The 17,270-nt window shown below is 47.1% G+C and overlaps 1 protein-coding gene across 1 annotated transcript in view; it reads left to right on the top strand.

Moving 5' to 3' along the window:
- The first annotated feature begins 2,157 nt into the window (after positions 1-2,157).
- LOC310697764 (putative helicase senataxin) overlaps positions 2,158-17,270 on the top strand; it is a 302,418-nt gene continuing 287,305 nt past the window's right edge. Inside the window, exon 1 of the mRNA XM_083484422.1 lies at positions 2,158-2,297. The gene's annotated coding sequence lies outside the window, so the exon portion shown is untranslated. The remainder of the gene's footprint in view (positions 2,298-17,270) is intronic.

Below are 17,270 nucleotides of genomic sequence, written 5' to 3'. Positions count from 1 at the left end.
ATTTGACGGTGAGTTTGGTTTGACCCAGTTCAAAAAGCATGAGGAAACCATGTTTTTGGGCCATGGTTTAGCCAGGAAGCTGTAGATCCTTGTTTTTTCTGGTGCAGGATGTCTCCTGGCTACGATGTGTGATCTGGCAGTGAGTTATGCGGGGCCCGATGCAAAAAACATGAGGATGTATGAGGATCCATGCTTCGAAACCACGTTTTTTGGGCCATGGTTTGGCCAGGAAGCTGTAGATCCTTGTTTTTTCTGGTGCAGGCTGTGCCCCTGGCTATGATGTGTGATTTGATGGTGAGTTTGGGGGGCCCAATGCAAAAAACCTGAGGCTCAATGCGGATCCATGAGAATACGTTCTTCAGAACCACGTTTATGGGCCTAGAATGGCCAAGAAGCCTTGGATCTGAGTTTTTTGATGTGTGATTTCACGGTGAGTTGGGGTGGCCAATGCAAAAAGCAAGATCATCCATGAGGATACATGCTTCAAGAACAGGTTTTTGGGCCATGGTATGATCAGGAAGCGGTGGATACTAGATTTTTGTGGTGCAGGCTGTGCCCCTGACTACAATGTGTGATTTGACCGTGGGTTTGGGGTGGGCAATGCAAAAAACAAGATGATCCATGAGGGTCCGTGCTTCGAAACCACGTTTTTGGGCCATAGAGTAGCCAGGAAGCCATGAATCCGAGTTTTCTGTGGTGCAGGCTATGCCCCTCCTGGCTATGATGTGTGATTTGATGGTGAGGTAGGGGTGTCCCAATGAAAAAAGCGTGAGGATCCATGAGGATCCGTTCTTCGAATCCACGTTTTTGCGCCTAAAATGGCAAGGAAGCCATGGATCTGAGTTTTTTGTGGTGCAGGCTGTGCCCCTCGCTATGATGTGTGTTTTGACGGTGAGTTATGGGGGCCCCAATGCAAAAAACATGAGGATGTATGAGGATCCATGCTTCGAAACCACGTTTTTTGGGCCATGGTTTGGCCAGGAAGCCGTAGATTCTTGTTTTTTGTGGTGAAGGCTGTGCCCCTGGCTATGATGTGTGATTTGACGGTGAGTTTGGGTTGGCCCAATGTAAAAAGCGTGAGGATCCATGGGGATACGTGCTTCAAAAACATGTTTTTGGCCCACAGTATGACAAGGAAGTGGTGGATTCCTAGTTTTTTGTGGTACAGGCTGTGCCCCTGGCTATGACGTGTGATTTTTACGGTGAGTTATGGGTGGCCCAGTGCAAAAAGCGTGAGGATCCATGAGGATCTATGCTTCGAAACCACGTTTTTGGGCTATGGAGTGGCGAGGAAGTTGTGGATCTGAGTTTTTTCTGGTGCTGGATGTGCCCATGGCCATGATGTTTGATCTGATGGTGACTTCGAGCTGATCTAGTGCAAAAACCATGAGGATCCGTGTTTTTTAACCATGTTTTTGCGCCATTGCGGCACCATGAAACAGTGGATGCGTGATTTGTTTGGTTCTGCCTACAGACTAAGATGTGGTCTGGAGTATCATGTTGTTTTTATTTTGTTTCAATATAAAAATCATATGAATTCATGAGGATCCATGCTGTGGATCCATGTTTTTGTGGTGCTGCAAAGTGTTGGATCCACGTTTTTTATAGTCCAGTCTGTATCCAGGTGTGATTTGACACTGGATTTGTTGGAGTTATTTTTTAAAAAGTGGAGGATCCGTGTAGATCCGCCTTTAACCCAGTCCCCCTACAGAGTAAGACATGGCCTACAGTATCATGGTGTTTTTATTTAATTTGAATGAAAAAAATCATATGAATTCATGAGGATCCGTTTAAAATCAGCTGGATCCGCCTTTTACCCTTTTCCTGTGAGGACTCTGCCGCCCAATCACCGCCGTGCTCAAGTCCCGTATTCCCGCCTCGCTTTACTTCTGCCTCAGTCTAATCATATCGCGCAGCCGCAGTGTGTGAGCAAGGCATTTCCTAGATAACTCGGAAGTCTCGTCTCTAGAATGAGAACAATCATACATTTCTAAGTCTATGCAGAGTCCGTAAGGAGACCGAGAAGCGGGAAGCAGAGCCGGAAGTGGCTCCGGGGTTCTTCCTAATACTGGTCTAAAATTTACTCTTTCCGGTCAGAGGCGGGACAGAAGGAGAGCGGGGCCACCTCCTAGGATGAGTATTTTCTGTTGCGGAGTGGGATGGGCCACTCCGACCGGAAATGCCTGGAGGGAGCGAGGCAAAGCCCCAGAACAGGAGAACGGGCTGGCGGTGTGAGGGTTGGGAAGGAGTGAGAGAGCGCAGCTGACTGCCTCGGAGACTCCTGCCCGGAGAAGCAGGTAAGGGGCGGTGGTGAAGGGGGAGTACAAAAAAATCATCATCATAACAACAGTTAATTATCATGAATTATTGTTATTGGGTGCTGGTGCTTCTATTCTCCTTCTCTCTCAGCTACTCCTCACACCTTTTTTTTTTATTCCTCTCCCGTCATTTCTATCACATCCCAGAAGGTGCCTTTGCTTCTCCTCTCCCCCATGCCAGGAGAGGGGTGCTCTCCTTATATATGGCTGTTTCTCTCCTGACTAGAGATGGGAAGGCCTGGGGGGGGGGGGAATGGGGAAAACCCCCAGGTATTTTCTGTTTTTTCCCAAAGCCGCTTTTTCCGGAAAAATGGAAAAAAAAGTTTGATATACGTTGAATATTCCACACACTCTTCCCCCCCAATTTTTTCCTGAAAAAAATGGCTTGGGGGGGGGAACTGAAAAAAACTGTTCCCTCCCCCCAATTTTCCCACCCCAGGCCTTCCAGCACCCACACTTTGGTGCCCCGTGCCAACTGACACCAGGCAGGTGCTCTCACTGTACTCTTTCTGGGTGCTGCTCAAAACATTTTCGTTAGGGCCAGCCCATCTGAACACGTAGAAGCTGCATGTGATTTACCACTGCTGACTTTAAAGATCTTTTGAATACTCTTAAATACCTGCTTTTAACTGTGTTTTATCAATCATTTTAATATTCCGTTGTATATTTTTGTAAACTGTTTAGAAAGCTCTCTTACCATCATGCAGTTTATATTAAAGGTAAAGGGACCCCTGACCATTAGGTCCAGTCGTAGACGACTCTGGGGTTGTGGCGCTCATCTCGCTTTACAGCTTCCGGGACATGTGGCCAGCATGAGTAAGCCGCTTCTGGCGAACCAGAGCAGCGCACGGAAATGCTGTTTACCTTCCCGCCGGAGCGGTACCTATTGATCTCCGCTAACCCAGAAATAGTACCTCGGGTTAAGAACTTTGCTGAGTGGGATGAGAACAGAAATCATGCTCCGGCGGTGCGGCAGCAGCAGGAGGCCCCATTGGCTAAAGTGGTACCTCAGATTAAGAACAGTTTCAGGTTAAGAACAGACCTCTGGAACAAATTAAGTACTTAACCCAAGGTACCACTGTACTTGCACTTTGACGTTCTTTCAAACTGCTAGGTGGGCAGGAGCAGGGACCGAGCAACAGGAGCTCACCCCGTCGCGGGGATTTGAACCACCGACCTTCTGATCGGCAAGCCCAAGAGGCTCAGTGGTTTAACCCACAGTGCCACCCGCATCCGGTTTATAATATATAATAACAAATGCAATAAAAAAACCACATACACGCCTTTTCCTTTCAGAGTTTAAGCCGTAGTGCAACATACTATTCAGTAACTGGATGTTGGTTACTTCTTGGCCTGGCATGCAGAAAAATTGCCTTATGCTTTGCGCTGCCTGTGGTCAAGTAGAGATTGAAAGACCTGGGGGGAAACAGGGGGAAAAACAGGTGTCCCCCCATTTTTCCCCAAAGCCTTTTTTTAGAAGTCCATGAGAAAAATGACAAAGAGGAAGAGGAAGAAGAAATGGAAAATGATAGCAGTAGTTCAAAAAATGAGATAGAATAAACTGTATATGTTGTTTCTTCTGGTTTTGTTTTTGTTTTGGATTTTGTTTTGGATTATTTTTTTAAGCACTACTCAAAGGGTAGACCTTCTATGGAGCTTAAATACTGAGGTGGACCTTAAATTTATTTGCTGTTGGTTCTAAGGGGCAAATCTGATTATTTTTAATGTTGATGGTTTCTTGCTTTTTTTGTTGCTTTTGAGGAAAAGGGGTTGGTTACCTGTTTTATTGCAAGCATAATACTTTTATCTACACTGTGTTTTATGCAATTTGTAAAACTACTCCACACTGACCTTTTTTTCAATTTTTCCAAAATTTCCATTTTCCCCCCGGGAAAAAACAGAGGGGAAACGTTTTTTTCTCGTGGCTTCAAAATTTCCGGAAATTTTACATCTCTACTCCTGACGGACACACAGAGACCCCGTCCCCCCACTGCATGTGTTTGACTTTTTGCCCCTCACCATGGGCGTAGCCAGGATTTATGGGGGGGGGCGGAACCTCATCTAAGTATTTTGTATGGACTTACTTGATTTAGGGGGACAGCTGCCCCCCTTAGCTGTGCCTTGTTGCCTCGACCATCCACGTGCTACCACTTGTTGGAAACTGGCCCCCTTGGGAAGGCTGGCTCATCTTCCCAGGCTTGTTGGGGCCTGTTTGCCGGTGACCTACCCTGGCTGGCATCCCGGCAGACCAGGGAGATCTTGATAGGTGACACCTCCCTGATGAAAGGTGCACACCCCCTTCCCCCTTGCATAGCAGCAGGAGAAAGAAAACAGTCAGAAAGTAGACTATTTCATCTCTACTTTATTCATGACTGTACACTGTACAAAAAGCATGTCTGCTTACTCAGTCTCCTCCGAGCAACTGCGCTAGACTTCCTCGACACAAACAACAGGAAGGTCGCATATTAGACAGAGAACAAATCCCTGAGAATTGCTTGGAACATCCTGTCCCACGGTTAGACCCATCATGTGATGTAAACATCGAACTGCTTGTTCGCAGCTGCGTAGTACTCATATCCCAACAGGCTACGCCCATGCCCTCAACGGACATATTTTCTCACCTCATTTGTTCTCCATGCAACTCAGTTTCCCCCTCACAGCAGGCACACAGGAGCCCCCCTTTCTGCATTTTCTTCCCATATGATTGTTTTCCCCGCTAAACAGCACAGAAGAGTCTCCCCGCCATTTTTTTTATCTCTCTTGCGCCCGCGCACACACACACAAAAACAACAACACCCCATGCACTTGCTGCTTCCCTTCTAATACACACCTGGGGAGAGCCCCCAAATATGTGACTTTCCTTCTTGATCTGCACACACACAGGAGAGGGGTCTTGTGTGTTTGACCTCCTATGACACATACTTCAACCCACCAGAGAAATGCCCATTTATATTTCCCCACCCCCACCCCCATCCCCACTGCAACCACCTAGGCTGAAATAATTTCCTGGTAGAGCATATACAGTATTTCACATGCAGAAGGTCCCAGTTTAAATCCCCAGCATCTCCAGGTGGCCCTGGAAATGTCCTCTGTGTGAAACTCTGGATGGTTGATGCTAGTCTGTGTAAACAGTGGTCTGAATTGGTTTAAAGGAGAGCCTGATGGGACAGGCTATGACCCTGTCACTTGCTGGGGATTGGAGTGGGGAGCGTTTTAGATAGTATCCTAAATACAGAGCTATATTGTATCGTTGCACAATTGGGGTTTTTTATACTGTAACTTAAGCATGCAAGGGCGTCTACTTGAATAAAACATGGGGGGGGGGAGGTTAGCCCCACCACCAATCTTAGCAAAGGTAGTACCTAGTGCTGGTGAAGGTTTATTCCCTCCTCACCCCACTTTTTATCCACCAAACAGCTCTGTGAGATTGACTGGTCTCAGAAACAGTGACCGATCCAGGGTTACTCTGAATTTTTAAAGTTAAAAAGGGACTTGAATCCATTTCTCCCCATCTGGTTGCCTCCACCCCCCCCAAAAAAAAATATCAACAAGGGTTGGCTGGCTGCAAAATTATGCATTTGCCTGCTTGGGCATATTTTTAGAAGCCACCTTATTTCTGTGACAGTAAATTGTTTCAAATTGCTTTTAAATAATTGTGTTTTAACTGTTGTAACAGTCCATGGACCTTGGATGAATGAATAACAATAATAGTCATTCCATTGGGGTCTCTATGCGGGTTATCTCATTTGACAAAATGATTGGCTTTTGTAAAATCCTTCAATTGGAACATCTTTATTTAATTGCTCTGACTCTTTTAATAATATTGGAAGGTCGAACTCTTGAAGAGTCTCCTGAGAAGAAACATCAGGTAGATGCAAGTTTTTCTTTTGGCCATGTAGCTGTTCTTGCCGAGCAGGAAATATTTGCACAGCAGTTTCTTGCTCACCATTCTCTAGAAGTTCTTGTGCCAGATATTTAAGGTTTGCAGATTCCTGATGCTCGCTGCTGTGGTGTGATTTGTATAACGTGCACAGGTCTACTTCATAGTCCACACAGCCTGTATGCATATGTGGTGTAAGTTCTTTCATGTCACCATTATGGTCTGTCTGATGTTCATCCAGGACTGTATTCAGAGTCTCTCTTAATAAATGCTCTCTATCTGAGCCAAGTTGAATTAGTGGATCAAGTCTTTCTGATGGTTCATCCACTGATGAACATGTGTGAGGATTCCAAGGTCAGCATAGAGGCAAAGGAGCAGCATGATACTACGTTATGAGCCTTTGTGCCTGTCAGTGGGAAGTTTTCCCTAAGTCCCATAGCTTCCACACTATCTGCAGCATCTTTGTTTTGTTGGTCCATCTTCTGTTCTAAGGACCGTTTATTCTGGATCTTTTTTGAAGTCTGGGGAGAGTCTTGTAAGTCTACTTACTGACTCCCTCAACTGAGTCATAGTCCCCTTTTCTGTGAGGTATGTAAATCTGGTCTTGTTGCTATGGAGACGGAGCCTCTGTTCCTCTGGCTTTGCTGTTCTTGGCTGAGCTCTTTATCTCACCAAGGTCATTGCTTAAACACAAGCAGCTCTGGAGGGGAGGGGAGGTGTGGGGGTGGGCTGAAAAAACCAGCTGCTCTGCTGTTTTTTCTACAGCAGACCAGCAGACAATTTGCTTTGCAGCTCTTGCAAACAGTAGCAGAATGGAATCAGATTTCTTCTTCCTGCGTATCTAAAGGCTTCTTGCAGAGTGCCTTAAGCTCAACAACCTGGTAACAGGTTTTCAGCTTTTGTCCTTGCTCTTAGGGATGTTGCCCTTGCTGGAGATTTTAGTCGCAACATTGCAACAGGAAATCTAAACTTGGTTGCAAGGTGGCGCTATTGAATTGCAAAAAGCACGTGTTCGTTTTGAACCCTGGGCCGAATGTACCTCGACCCCAAGGAGTTGGCTCCAATGAGTGATACCCAAGTGAATGTGATATGGACATCAGTGCTTCTGGAGATGTAAGCCTTTGTAGTTTTCAGTGGTGCCCTCAGGGAAGTGGTTCAGTGTAGCTAATACTCTGCCCTCCAACATTCCACATCCGCACCCGTTCTCCAGCAGCCGCTATGAGCTACCCAAGGGAGGGGGTTGGTGGCGGCGGCGGCAATGGCCATGGAGAGTCCACAGGATGCTCCCTCACCGCCGCAGCTCAGGACAAGTGCCGGCTCCTCCCTGAGTTTGGTGGCGGCAGCACTGACATGGGGAGACAGGGACATTCCCAGATCAAATCAGAAGCCAGGATGGCTTTCGTAATTCTGGGACTCTCCCTGGAAAATAGGGATACTTGAAGGGTGTGCAAGGGTATGCAATACTGAGAAAGTTGGGCCAATGGTCCTCAGCAGCACAAGGCAACTTCCTATGTCCTCTCTGTCACTTATACTTCCAAACAGACAAGTATATGAAATTGAGCCCCAGTCCTGACTTGGTTTCTAGGTTGCTCCCCGCTGCCTCTGCGTATCTTCCTCTGCTACTGCATTCCCACCAGCCTCTGTCTGGGCTCTGACCCTCCTAACTACCCCCATAGCAGCAGAGCATGTCTCTCCCCCTCCCCTTCACCACCCTCTCAAGTCCCCTACGTGGGAAGCAGAATGCCTTCCAAATGTTGGTGTGGGACTCTGGGAGAAAAAGGGGGCCACTGCCTCCATACAAGGCAAGTGAGTGTTACTGTGGCACCTATAAAATTCCGGTGAAGCAGTGAGGTGGCTGCTCCTGTGTTCACCATCTGGATGACCCCTGGAAGATTGAAAGAGCAGGTGTGGAGTGGACAGTGGCAGCAGTAGCAGGATACTCTTGGTGATGGGCTCTGGGAAGCCATTCTGGGATGCTCTGCATGTTGCCTCTTCTCTGTACACTGCCCAAAGCAAAGGTGTGTGGCAGATGGGCAAATCCTTTATCACCTTTGTGGGAAGCTTTTGCTGCTTTGCCTGTCTGTGTTCTCTGTACAGTAAATCATAAATAACTTGTCTGCAAAGACAAAAAGATTTCTGGGGCTGGGTCTTCCAATCACTTTGCTACGAGATGGTGCTTGCTTGCCGGTGTAGGGAATCAGTCACTGTTTGTTCCAAACAAGTCTCCCCGTTACGTTACTTGCTCTCACTTACAGAATCTGGTTTTCTTTTCTTTAATGCTGCTCTCCCTTTATCTGTCCCCATATGATGTCTGCACTCTGTGGTGCCCATGCTGCCCAATGTGAAATTCATAGTTACACACAGCAAAGCAAGCTTTTCTTGAATGAAAAGTTTACTTTCTGTGAGGAATGTAGGAGGCACTCTGTATACACTAGTGGCCAAAATTGTGGAAACCTTTTGGAAAAAGTGTATCTATAAAATTATACCATAAAATTATATATCAATGGAAAGATAATTTAATGAAGAAGGTAATGCAATAAATTTTATGAAGGATTATTTATTACAACAGCAGTCATCAAGAAGAAACATGAAACACATAGAAAAAATGAGATATACAAAAATTCTCACCATGTCAGTTAATACTTAGTTGGGTAACCTTTAGCTTTAATTACGGTCTTACAACGCCTTCCCATGGAGTGGACCAAGTTTCTTTAGTTCTGCAGTTGTAATAATGTGAAACCCAGATTGAATTATTGCCTCTATTAATTGGGTTTTATTGCTGAGTTGCTTCTGACTAACAAGGTTCTTTAGTCGGCTCCATAGATTTTGGATTGGGTTAAGGCATGGGTAGGCAAACTAAGGCCCGGGGGCCAGATCCGGCCCAATCACCTTCTAAATCTGGCCCGCGGGTGGTCCGGGAATCAGCATGTTTTTACATGAGTAGAATGTGTCCTTTTATTTAAAATGCATCTCTGGGTTATTTGTGGGGCCTGCCTTGTGTAACAGAGACTTGGTTGGGTGAAGCAGATGGGCCTGTCCTTGCCGCTGCTTGTCCACCAGGTTTCTCTTACGCACAGCAACCCAGGCCTTGTGGGCGGGGAGGGGGGGTTGCAGGGATTTTTAGGAAGTCATTAGTTTGCTCCAGGCATCCTATTGGGAAGACCCAGTTCTCTGAGTGCATGTTCTGGAAGTTGGGCAATAGGGGCAGTACAGGATTCCTTTTGGTGTACCGACCTCCCCGCTGCACCAAGGATTCCCTGCCCGAGCTGCTTCAGGTCATGGCGGATGTTCTCCTGGAGACACCTAGTTTGGTTGTCCTAGGGGATTTTAATATCCATGCCGACACGACCTTACAAGGGGCCGCTCGGGACTTCGTGGAAAGCATGGCCTCCATGGGGCTGTCCCTGAATAAGTTTGGCCCAACCCATAGCCGCGGACATGCCTTGGACCTGGTGTTTACCTCCATGGATGTTGGTGTTCTGACACTAAGTAAAAGCGAAACAAAAGAAGTGCCATGGTCAGACCACTTCCTGGTGCAACTTGACTTCTCCGCGACCCTTCCCCTCTGCAGGGAGGTGGGACCGATTCAGATGGTCCGCCCCCGCCACTTAATGGATCCAAATGGTTTCCAGAGAGTGGTAGGGGATGCTTTATCCCATGTTGATGGCCTTTCAGCTGATTCCCCGGTGGCCCGCTGGAATGTGGAGTTAACCAGGGCTATTGACTGTTTGGCTCCGAAGCGCCCTCTCCGAATGCATGGAGCCCAGACAGCCCCGTGGTTTTCCATGGATCTGAGGGTAATGAAACAATCGTTGAGACGGCTAGAGCGCCGGTGGCGGATGACCCATTCTGAAGCTGACCGGACACAGGTTAGAGCTCAATGTCGAGCCTACCAAGTGGCGGTAGCGACGGCGAAGAAGGCTTTCTTCACTGCCTCTATTGCATCTGCAGAAAACAGCAGCAGGAGACTTTTTCAGGTGGTCCGCAATTTAGCGGAACCACCTGCTACATCGGGGCCCAGTATGATCGCCACATGATCTCCTGCAATGATTTTGCAAAGTTTTTTGCAGATAAAGTCGCTCAGATTCGGGAAGAGGTAGACGCCACCGTGGGAGCAGGGCGGGGGCGGGAGAGTGCTAGAGTTCTGTCTAGTCAAGTTGAGTGGGATCAATTCCAATCTGTTACCTCCGAGGATGTGGACAGGCTGCTTGGACGAGTGAAACCAACCACCTGTCTCCTTGATCCTTGCCCATCCTGGCTTATAAAAGCTAGCCGGGAAGGGCTGGGCGATGGGCTTCGTGGGGTGGTGAATGCTTCCCTCCGTGAGGGAGCCTTCCCAGACCCGCTGAAAGAGGCGGTTATTAAACCGCTTCTTAAAAAACCATCTTTAGATGCGGCCACGATGGCCAACTATCGCCCCGTCTCAAATCTTCCATTCTTGGGCAAGGTGATTGAGTGGTTGCTGAACAACTCCAGGCATGCCTGGAAGAAGCGGACCATTTGGATCCCTTCCAATCGGGATTCAGGCCTCATCACGGGACTGAAACTGCCTTGGTCGCACTGGTTGATGATATCCGGCGGGCTAGGGACAAAGGTGAGAGCTGTTTCCTAGTTCTGCTGGATCTCTCAGCGGCGTTTGATACCATCGACCATAACATCCTTCTGGACCGTCTTGAGGGGCTGGGAGCTGGGGGTACTGTCATACAGTGGTTCCGCTCCTTCCTCCTGGGCCGTGTTCAGAAAGTGGTGGTGGGGGATGAGTGTTCAGACCCCTGGGCTCTCACTTGTGGGGTGCCTCAGGGTTCTGTCCTCTCCCCCATGCTTTTCAACATCTATATGCAGCCGCTGGGAGAGATCATCAGGGGGTTTGGACTGGGTGTCCATCAATATGCAGATGATACCCAGCTCTACCTCTCTTTCAAATCAGAACCAGTGAAGGCAGTGACGGTCCTGTGTGCGTGTCTGGAGGCGGTTGGAGGATGGATGGCGGCAAACAGATTGAGATTGAATCCTGACAAGACAGAAGTACTGTTTTTGGGGGACAGGAGGTGGGCAGGTGTGGAGGATTCCCTGGTCCTGAATGGGGTAACTGTGCCCCTGAAGGACCAGGTGCGCAGCCTGGGAGTCATTTTGGAATCACAGCTGTCCATGGAGGCACAGGTTAAATCTGTGTCCAGGGCAGCTGTTTACCAGCTCCATCTGGTACGTAGGCTGAGACCGTATCTGCCCGCGGACTGCCTCACCAGAGTGGTGCATGCTCTGGTTATCTCCCGCTTGGACTACTGCAATGCACTCTACGTGGGGCTACCTTTGAAGGTGACTCGGAAACTACAACTAATCCAGAATGCGGCAGCTAGACTGGTGACTGGGAGTGGCCGCAGAGACCACATAACACCGGTCTTGAAAGACCTACATTGGCTCCCAGTACGTTTCCGAGCACAATTCAAAGTGTTGGTGCTGACCTTTAAAGCCCTAAACGGCCTCTGTCCAGTATACCTGAAGGAGCGTCTTCACCTCCGTCGTTCTACCCGGACACTGAGGTCCGGCACCGAGGGCCTTCTGGCGGTTCCCTCACTGCGAGAAGCCAAGTTACAGGGAACCAGGCAGAGGGCCTTCTCGGTAGTGGCACCCTCTCTGTGGAACGCCCTCCCACCAGATGTCAAAGAGAACAACAACTACCAGACTTTTAGAAGACATCTGAAGGCAGCCCTGTTTAGGGAAGCTTTTAATGTTTGATGTATCACAGTATTTTAATATTCTTTTGGAAGCCGCCCAGAGTGGCTGGGGAAACCCAGCCAGATGGGCGGGGTATAAATAATAAATTATTATTATTATTATTATTATTATTATTATTATTATTATTATTATTATTATTATTTACTATTATTATTATTTTATTTTACATGAGTAGAATGTGTGCTTTTATTTTAAATGCATCTCTGGGTTATTTGTGGGGCATAGGAATGCATTAATTCCTTTTTTTCAAAATATAGTCCGGCCCCCCACAAGGTCTGAGGGACAGTGGACCGGCCACCTGCTGAAAAAGTTTGCTGAGCCCTGGGTTAAGGTCTCTAGGCTATGTATTTTGGGGCATTTACATTCCCATTAATGATGCAAATTCTGCTCACACCTTTTGCTGTCACACAACCCCAGATCATAACACTAACTGGGTGTTTCATGGTAGGTGTAATGCAAGTAGGATGTAAATCTCCTCTGATTCTTCTCACATATTTCATGCCATCACTACTAAGCAAAGAGATTTTGGTTTCATCACTCCAAATAGCACTGTCCCATTGTTCCGCTGTCCAGTTAACATGGGTTTTTTCCCAGTTTAATCTTTTCAACCTTTGTTTGAGAGATAACAATGCCTTTTTTAAAAACAATGGTGACAGGGAGCGGCTGCCGAGACCACATAACACCAGTCTTGAAAGACCTACATTGGCTCCCAGTACGTTTCCAAGCACAATTCAAAGTGTTGGTGCTGACCTTGAAAGCCCTAAATGGCCTCGGTCCAGGATACCTGAAGGAGCGTCTCCACCCCCATCGTTCTGCCCGGACACTGAGGTCCAGCCCAGAGGGCCTTCTGGCGGTTCCCTCACTGTGAGAAGCCAAGTTACAGAGAACTAAGCAGAGGGCCTTCTCGGTACTGGCGCCCGCCCTGTGGAACGCCCTCCCATCAGATGTCAAAGAAATAAACAACTATCTGACATTTAGAAGACACCTGAAGGCAGCCCCGTTTAGGGAAGTTTTTAATGACTGATGTTTTAATGTATTTTTAATCTTTTGTTGGAAGCCTCCCTGAGTATCTGGGGAAACCCAGCCAGATGGGCGGGGTAGAAATAATAAATTATTATTATTATTCCATGGAATTCTAGCATTTAGACCATATTCCTTCAATCTGCGCTGAACAGTGCTAGCAGTCAACTTCACATTACGTTGCGCCATGTCATCTTGTATACACCCAGATGATTTTCTTCTGTCACGTAGGTACAGTCTCTCAGTTCTTCTATCGTCACTTGCTGTTGTGCACCTTTTCCTGCCTTTACCAGTCTGATTTTGTAGTGACTAAGTCTCCTTCTTGTTGTTTAGTCGTTTAGTCGTGTCCGACTCTTCGTGACCCCATGGACCAGAGCACTCCAGGCACTTCTGTCCTCCACTGCCTCCCGCAGTTTGGTCAAACTCATGCTGGTAGCTTCGAGAACACCATCCAACCATCTCGTCCTCTGTCGTCCCCTTCTCCTTGTCTAAGTCTCCTTACACCTCATCAAAAATGTAGGAATGCCACCTTTGGTTAAGTTTTCACCATTTTTTATTCTAATTTCTTCATAACTGTTCACTTGATAGTACTATTTTACATCACTTTCTGGGTGACCAGTCAACTCTTTGTGCCATTCCTTTAATTTTATTACATTTTACAAGCTCACTAAATGAAAGAACACACACAAAAATAATCAACTTGATAGCAATCACATAAAAACACTGACAAATGTCCTCCTCTCAGCTCCAGTACATAACATCAATAGCTGAATCCTCCTCCTCCTTCTTCTTTGGCAATCACTCGTAGCCGAGTAAGATTATCTTCCATAAACACGGATTTAACAATGAGTCCGTAAGTGACTATGGAAGCCAATTCTGGACCCATAAGTCCTTCCACAGTGGGGACACTGGTTTCCGGGCGGGAGTTGATCACAGTGTGGATTTGCCAAGTGTGCCTTCCTCTTAGCACGTTTCTCCCTTGCGTCCTGAGTTTGAGTGTCTTCAAAGCCCAGGACACCTTTGGTAAAGGCTGTTCTCCAATTGGAGCGCTTGCAGGCCAGTGTTTACCAGATGTCTGCGTTTATACTACATTTTTTAAGATTTGCCTTGAGACAGTCTTCAAACCTCTTTTGTTGACCACCAGCATTACGCTTTCCATTTTTAAGTTCAGAATAGAGTAGTTGCTTTGGAAGACGATAATCAAGCATCCACACAACATGACCAGTCCAACGAAGTTGATGTTGAAGAATCATTGCTTCAAGACTGGTGATCTTTGCTTCTTCCAGTACACTGATATTAGTTCTCCTGTCTTCCCAAGTGATGTGTAAAATTTTTCGGAGACACTGTTGATGCTATCTAAACACTCATGCTCATTGGCTACCTTCCAATGAAGGAAAGCTACAGCATATCAACCTAAGCAAGTTGTGCTTCCTTTTTCTGGTTATTTGGCTATAACCTTTGATAGAATACAGATAATTGAACAAAGTTTCTTGTATTACATTCTTCATAAAATTATCTTTCCATTGATATATAATTATATATATATATATGTGCTTGTAAAAAATAAACATCCTGTGGTCGTCATAGTGCAGGGTTCACTAACCCATAACCCTTCCTGGACTACAACTCCCACCATAGGAAACCTAGGAAGCTGTCTTATACTGAATCAGACCTTTGGTCCATCTAGCCAAGTATTGTCTACACTGACTGGCAGCAGCTCTTCAGGGTTTCAGGCAGGGTTACCTGGCAGTTTTACCTGGAGATGTTGGAAATTGAACCTGGGACCTTCTGCATGCAAAGCATGTGCTCTAACCACTGAGATACAGCCCTTTCCTACCATTGGCCATGCTGACTGGGGCTAATGGATACTGGAGTCCCAGCAACAGTGTTAGAAACTGGGATAGGAAAGCTAGGAGCCATGTGGCTTCTGGGACCTAGGTTGTGGGTGCCAAAACAAAATGTCTAGGTGCCATTTTTTTTTTTAATTTTTACTGCCGTGCCACCCCGCAGAACACCTGATTTGGTTTCAGGAATATTGGGGGAGAAGCAAAAAGGTTACAGATGGTGAATAAATGAGGCTGTATTAAATAATTCAGAAGTAGTAACCAAAGGGAAGGCGATTCTAAGATAACAATTTGAACTTAAACTCAACAAAGACGTAGATGCAAATGTGGTGTGGGACACAGGCACGGTGGTCATGAAGGGGATATATGATCCAACAGAATGCATACCAAAAAATAAGAGAGGCAATTATTCAAGGTATTTTAAAGGAACTAACAAAAAGAAAGAAAGAGATTAGTAAGAAATCAGGTAATAGAGTTAGAACAAGAGATAAAAATATTACAAACACAATACTCTGTTAATTAACCAAGACATAGAATCAGGTGGTCTGCAGAGTCTTGTGCAGCCACGCTAACCCACAAAACACCTGATTCTCCCAGAGGCGCTGCATCAGAGAAAAGAGGCATCTTGCGTATTTTGCTGCTGTGGTGCCCGGCAAACCAGCTGACTGTAGCCAGGCAGGCGGAGATACTAGGCCCCAAGGGTGGCGCCCGGACATCTCCAGTCACAAAAGGCCGGTTGCCAGTTGCAAAATGCGACTGGCGCCCGGCTAATTTTGAACGCTGCTATTATGGTGCTTGTTGATATATGGCAGGCATGTCCAACTTCAAGTAGCCTGTGATCTACATCTACCATCCATTATCAAAAACTGGCAGTGATCTACCACACTCTTCCATTGGCATTCTTCAACTGTGAGAACAGGATGCTGGACTCGGTGGGTACTTAGCCTGAGCCAACAGGCTCTTCTTATGTTCTATTTTCTCCACCACTTAGGCTGGGTTCAAACCTTGGAGGTGTGAGAGACACAGCAGCAATGCTCCTTCCCACTTCACCCCAGAAAGGCCAGGGAAGAGCCCATGCTGTGGCTTCCCACTGTGCCACAGTTTGACCCACTTTCCTGAGGTTTAGGCTTGCTGTGGGGGGAGGTGACCTTCTCTGGCCAGCTCCTATAGCACCAAGATAACTTGAAGGATTTTAAAAACACTGAAAAGAGAGGAGTAAAAGCTGAGATGTAATACTAGTTCCTGAATGATATTAAGATAACTCCTTGGTTGCCCATTACCTATCAGTGCCCTGAGATAGCAGGAGCAAAGGTATGCTTCACTTCTGCCAGGAAGTGTGCCATGCCTTGAGGCAGAATCCCCAGCCTGCTGCCACCCAGCTGCTTGGGAGCACAATACTCACCAGCCAGTGTCCTGCCTGGAGGAAGGCTGCCTTAAGGCAGAAGTGCACAAGCTACAAAGGTTGCCGTGAGTGCATTAAATAAAGACATTTGCAAGTCTGAGAGACCCAAACTTCTGTGGCCTGATGAAATTCTTCACCTTTTTCTGACACTTGCCAAAGAAAGCACTATTTTGTTTTTACATGTGGTGGGCTCATTGCAGGCAGGGCTCCTTCCCTTCCTCCTCCAAGACATTTGCAGCTCAGTATTGTCTGTGAAGATGAATGAACTAAGACCCACTTGGCAGAGGACTCAGAAACCCACCACTTTTGAGGTGCCTGTATGTATCTCGCAAGGTCCATTCCCTTCCTCCCTGTCAAAGGGAGCCGTGCAGCTGATGCTGTTTCTGGTCCTGATCCTGCCTTCCCTTGGCAGAGATGCGGCTCCTCATCGTGCCTGGATGAAGTCCCTCCCTCGCCCCACCTGCTTCTCATTGCTGCCTCCATTTCCTGCGCTCCTGCCTCACACATGCCTCAGTTTTTCTCCCCTTATACCACCTCGCAGATCATTTCTATATATGTTTTCACACTGTGTTCAGGAGGGCTTCCTCCCCAGTAAATGTACCTGTGATGGGATGATGAGCTGCTTGTGCGTAAAATAGTAGTCCCTCAGAGTTTGTTCAAGCCCACAAACTTCTGTCTGTGACAGAGCCCCTCAGACATGGCTGCTCTAGTCACTTGCAGATTCCGACAGTGGTTGCTTTCAGAATCGTTTCCAGCATAAAAGCTCTTTAACGGAAACACGTTGTCAGAGCTGCTTGAAGATCCTAGCTCACAGAGGATCACGCTAGCCAGCGATCATTAAGTAAAAGTCTTTATTGAGTTACAGTTTCCATTCTCAAGCTGCTGCGTGCAACTCTACGTCTAGTAGCTAGATCGGCGAAGCTCCGTCTGAGTCTCCGCCCCTTAATATCCTCGCCCTGCTCCACCTTTTCCGCCTGACTATTCTCCTCTGGGTCCCTCTGCCCCCGGGGTCTCCTCCCTCCGGGATTCTTCTGACGCTGACCCCCCGGACCCTCCTGTCTCCTTGCGCC

This window comes from Podarcis liolepis, assembly GCF_965112155.1.
Source record: "Podarcis liolepis genome assembly, chromosome: W".
In the NCBI taxonomy this organism is placed as follows: domain Eukaryota; kingdom Metazoa; phylum Chordata; class Lepidosauria; order Squamata; family Lacertidae; genus Podarcis; species Podarcis liolepis.
This window is presented reverse-complemented; position numbering and strand designations above follow the sequence as displayed.